Source organism: Octopus bimaculoides, chromosome 9, assembly GCF_001194135.2.
Source record: "Octopus bimaculoides isolate UCB-OBI-ISO-001 chromosome 9, ASM119413v2, whole genome shotgun sequence".
In the NCBI taxonomy this organism is placed as follows: Eukaryota; Metazoa; Mollusca; class Cephalopoda; order Octopoda; family Octopodidae; genus Octopus; species Octopus bimaculoides.
Window position 1 is genome coordinate 95288142 of NC_068989.1, and position 6312 is coordinate 95294453.

The window sequence follows — 6312 nt, forward strand, 5'->3', positions numbered from 1 at the left end:
TGGTGCTGGTGCTGGTGGTGCTGGCGCTGGTTTGCAATTGTTATGGTTTATCGCAACAGCTGTCGTTGTTAATGATTCGATATATTTTGTTCTGATATTTCTATAACGATAGTTGTTGTTGTTGTTGTTGTTGTTGCTGCTGCTGCTGTTGTTGTGAGAATTGTTGACATGGAGGTGGTCGTCATCGTCGTAGTTGTGGCTGTGATGTTAATCATTGTTGTTGTTGTTGTTTGTCCCCAATCCGGCTCTGAGCAAGCAATTCTATCCTCAGAACGATATGTCGAATTTCAAGGCATCGTGTGCGCTGGACATTATCCAAGGTGACCTTTTTCTAACGGGTTAGGGTGTTGTTTGAGGAAGATTTGGCTACTACGTTTAACAAAGAGAGCGATCCACGTAGAAACTTCCGTATAATGGGGGGTTGAGGAGGGGGTCACACAGCAGCCGTGATTGGCGGATTGATTGACTGAATGGAATAACCAGTGTTAACATCACTGTCATCAACATTATCATTATCACTATCATCATCATCGATCAGCGTTTTCATTGTCGTAGTCGCCGTAATTCATCACCAAAATCATAAGCATCATCATCGGCATCATCGTCATCATCATCGTCATCATCATCGTCATCATCATCGTCATCATCATCGTCATCATCGTCATCAACTTCATCACCGCTACAACCACCAATTACCACTACCACCAAGAAGTTTGGGAAGCCATCCTATGATGACATTACAAACTGCACACGCACGCACACACACACACACACGCACACACACACACACACAAGGTATCGATAGCTGACAAGATAATTGAATAGGTTTCGAATCTATCTTTTCCCCTCCATTCTCTTCCTATCATTCCTACATCACCCCCACCCATCTCGATACCCTTCCCTTATCACTATCTCCGTCATCATCATCAACATCATTATCATCATCATGAGCACCAACAGCAGCAGCGGCAGCAGCGGAAGCCGCCTGGTTAATGGCATTCACTCACCACATCATCTCACACAACAGTCGTTAATCAACTGCCACCCGTAGTATCTCCTCATTAACACACTAGCACCATCGTCGTCGTCGCCGTCATCATCATCATCATCATCATCGCCGTCATCATCATCATCATCATCATCGTCGTCGTCGCCATCAGCCACTCTCTTCTCCATCCGACATCATGATCATCATCAACATCACAATTAATCAACATCGTTACCGTCAGCGCCATCAATCATTAATCTTTGTCATCAGTCATCATCATAACCACCACCATCAACGTTACAACCATCGTAATCATCATCATCATCACCGCTGCCACCGCACACCACCATCCCCCTCACAACCGACTCCTCTCTCATCTTCTCTCTGTCTCTCTCCCTCTTTCTTTCCTTCTCTCATCCTGTCTCACTCTCCAACTCCTCTTCCTCCCTTTTTCTCCCTTTCTCTCCCTCTCTCTCCCGCTCCATCCCCCTCTCCCCCTCTCATCCCATTCTCCCAACAATAATCACCCCATCCCCACCCTCAACTCTCCGTTTCCACCTCAACTCTTCATACCACGGTACTGCGTTTACTTATTCATCATACACTCCCACAAACGCCACCCACACACACACACACGCACACACACACTCATTCTCCATGCGCAATCCTATTGCGTCGATTACTGCAGCACTTGGAGACTTGGTTCTTCTTCGTCTCCCCATCACCACCACCAACACCATCACCACCACAACCTCACCACAACCATCGCCATAACCATCAATACTTTCACCACCACCACCACCACCACCATCACCACTGAACCAGCCTCAAATTACACCAGACCAGCTTTAAAAGAAATACATGAGTAAAAAAATGTTTGAAATAATGTGGGGTGGTCGTTAATGGAATGCGTTTCACCATAAGTTTGTCCAGTCAGAGCTGACATTAAGTGAACTATACAACACCAAGGTAACTTTTTTATGGTCACTCAACCTACTAGAAACAGCAGCTTAATCTCCCTCATATCATATTAAAGCATCTAATAAAAGATGTTTCAGATAATGTCATCTTAGACAGCTCACAAAGAAGATGGTTTGGTCACGCCTGGAACGCTTTCGGCCCGAGGTGTGCACAGTCAAAATTATCGTCGTTGTCGTTTCCATTATTAGCATGTCAATCATTATTATTATTATTGCTATCAACAATATCATAATTAAATAATGTACAGAAAATGAATGTATATACACATAAAAAGGTAAAAGTAAACTATACACATATACACAGCACAGTTAATCAGTTACGGAAGATGAAATGAAAAACAATTTATGGAACAGCTGTAAACTTTCAGAATTAAGTCTTATTTGACCCTCACATCTGTATTTAAATGGATTATCGTTATTATACACTGTGCGTAAATTTTTCCTAGATTTTCGCGCGCGCAGTCACGTGAAATTGCATCCTGAATATAATTAGTGTCTACCTGATAGCCGGATCTCCAAATAGAGTTCTTATTGTGAAATCCATTTTATTCTTCGAATATTTTTTTCTATTTCATTGTGTGCATATGTGCATGTATATATAATATATATATATATATATATATATATAACATAATATAATATAATATTTGTAAAGAAACCGGAAGGCTTCGTAAGTTACGTAGATAGAGCGACTATGGAAGTCTCTTTCGACAATAATAATTATATAATATATCATAATAATAATATATATACACCGATTTAAAACGACATTTTTTTATATAAACGATTGACTACTTACACATATTACATATAGTATTAGACAGTTAAACTATATATTCATAAAATTTGGATGAAATTGATGGGTGAGCGTTTAGCCCAATCGGATGCGCGTGGAGCCATGTTAGCGTTGAAATGTAGGTTCGATTCTGGCCTGGATTAGTTCATCAGTTTTCAGTCGGTTGTTTATATAAAAAATGTCACTTTAAATCAGAGTATATATATTATTATACCGTATTTGATCCGATTCTTTACATTCTATATTCAGCGAGATCAAACTCTGCCCTTCTTCTGGTCAAATATTGTATCATCAACATCGAGAAAAGTTCCAAACGAGAAACTCAAAGAAACGCTCTGTTGTGAAGCTTCAGTTTCCAATAAAATATATATATGCTCACACCCACAAACACACACACACACATACACACACGTACGCGCGTACACACACACATACACACATAGCGAGAAAAAAGAAACAGACAGGAATAGTTTCATAGATACACATACGAGTTGCACTCCGGTAGACTTGTTTTAAGTGAAGCAGTTATAACTGTCCTAGACTATTGCAATTTTCGTATATCATCACAATACATCTAATAAGCTGACCTGCCAACGCTTGTTATTTCAGATTGAAAGAGACACACCTTACTAAACGCTACTTGTCACAGCTGACTAGTTTACAGAAAGCAGCTATGACGTTTGGAAGCGCGCTATGCAATAAAGTTTTACGTTGGACGGGGCTAAAAAAAAAAAGCTACAGAAACTTATGGAATGCTCGAGAATGCTTTTGAATTAACTTTTTTGCCAGCAGATGTCCAAGAACGGAAGAGAGAGAATGCGAGGTTGGGATGGAGAGAGATTTCAGAGCTGGTTGAGAAAATTCGCTATCTTCTGAATGAAAACTGTTGAGTGTGTGTGTATATAAAGGCAGTAAGCGAGGTTTGGAGCCGGTGTGGTAACTGTGCTCAGAATTGTTGAAATATGTGTGAAATATGGGCAAAGTTTGTCCCTAGGGTGCTCAAGGATGAAAATCCTGGTAACCAACTATTCAGTAGAAAGGGGCATCAAAACTGTCCCTCACACATCCTACACTCCAGACGTTGCTCCTTGAGACACTTGACTGTTCCTCAAACTAAAGGAGACCCTCAGGGACAGCTGTTTTGAAGATGAAGGGAGCTGTGACTGGGGTCCCGGGTAATTTCACTTTGGAGGACTTTGATGGGGCTTTCATGAAGTGGTTAGGACTCTAAAAGAAGTGCATTGAAGTCAGAGGATTCTACTTGGAAGTTTTTTTTACTTCTCTGGAATTAATAAATGTCATTCATGGAAAGTTTGAAAACTTCTGGAATGTAGCTTGTATGTATGTATGTATGTATGTATGTATGTATGTATGTATGTATGTGTGTATGTATGTATGAAAGGGGTCAACCGAATTAGCCGTAAGCCAGTATGGCATTTCATGTATAACGGAGTACCCTCTTCAATTATCCATGAAAATATTGCTTATAAGCCTATTATGAATTGGATAGACTGGTTTTGCCTATTTAAGGTGTCATTGACAACAAGCTTAACTAGTTACTGGTGCATGACTTGCGTTTTGCTTCAAAGCTATGCTGTTCTACAGAATAAATCTATAGATTTTGGCGAGTGCTCTGTATATTATGGATGTAAACACTCGTCCTCTGGTACTGACACAATCTCAACGAAAAAAGCAAACTAATCCGACAGATCTTTCTGCCCATTAAGATACTGAATATAAAGACAGGGTATTTACATCTGTCTATACACATTGTGTAGGCTAAAATTTAGCATATATTCTTCAGTAGAACATAACAATAGAACAAAACACTTTTAACGAACAAGACCTTTACATAAATAAATAAATATATTTCATATATTTGCGTGTGTAAATATGCACATATGTGTGTGTGTGTGTGTGTGTGTGTGTGTGTGTGTGTGTGTGTGTGTGTGTGTGTGTGTGTAATGTGGGTAAATGTGTGTAATTACTTTCCTTTAGATGTATGTGTATATGTACATATAAACATATATAAATATATATACATACACATACATGCACATACATACATACATACATACATACATACATACATACATACATACATACATACATACATACACAAGCACATATCGAGTGTGGAAATTTGAGACGTCGTATCTCTAGAACAATTTGCTCCAAACCGAGTCACAGGAAATCGAATCGCGAACTAAAGTCCAGTTTAAATAATCGAATGTGATAGATAAATTAATAATGTTGAAATTTTCCTGTAGAAATATAATTCTAACATTAACAGTTACAACGTGACAAATTGTTTCCTGATAAAAGATATTTCCAATCCGTCTCGGAACGCGAGTAATATTAGATGAAAAACATAAATAAGCAAAGCAACGGATATTGAGATGGGAAGATAGCTAGTGATATATGTAAGCTTGTCAGTGAGACGTCACTGCGTGTATAATCAAAATATTTATTCCCACTGACTCTGTCCACCTAAATAGAAGTAGCTAGACACGTCGGTTCGGTAGAAGTGAATTCAGCGGTAGTATTTAGGTAATGTGGCGCTACTTCGTTAGTTTGTTGCGCCCAGTGTTGAATAAATAACCAACATGCTAACTAACGGTGGATCGTTTCAATGTTTTTTCCTGCTCTGCAGAACATTACAGTGCTAATCAATTTCAAAGAAATACAAAACACTAATCTCCATCAAAATAGAATCCTCTGACTCCAATGCTTTTGTTGCAGCGTTCCAACCACTTCGTGAAAGCCCCATGGAGTTCCTCCAAAGTCATGGCATCCAGGACCCTTGTCACGGCCTCCTCCATCTTCAAAACGACCGCCCCTGAAGTCTTCCTTCAGCTTGGGTTACAGTCAAGTTTCACTGGGAGCAAAATTTCGACAGTTGGGGTGGGGGTGAAGGACAGTCTTGATGCCCATCTTTGTCAAGCAGTCACTTACCAGGGTGCTCATCCCTCAGCACTCTGGAGACAAACTTTGCACACATTTTGCGCATTCTCAGATCTTCAGGAATAATCCCGTGAGCAGTAGTCACACCGACTCCAAATTGCATGTTTATGGTGTTGCTTTTTTATCGACACACAACGGTCTTCATCCAGAAAATTGCAAATTTTCTCAACTAGCCCCAATGTTCTGACATGTTTGTGTGTGTGTGTGTGTGTGTGTGTGTGTGTGTGTGTAGGATACTCCTCGTCACGTTTCTACTGCATCCATTTACGCCAAATAGTACTGAAAGTTCATGAGAATTTCCGAGTTTTGTTCTATATTTTAGAGATGAGGAATTCTGCACATTATTTACATTATTTACATTGGACGGATATGTGTCCTCATCTTGTTTGTTCTCACCACAACGTTTCATCTGATGTACTCTCCAGCCTCCATCAAGTGCCCTGGTAGAATTTTGAACCCAACTCTGGGTTCTCATTCCTAAGGTATTTTTTTTTTTGCTGATGCTATTATTATTAACATTATTATTATTATTATTATTATTATTATTATTATTATTATTATTATCATTGCCTTTGCACAGCTTC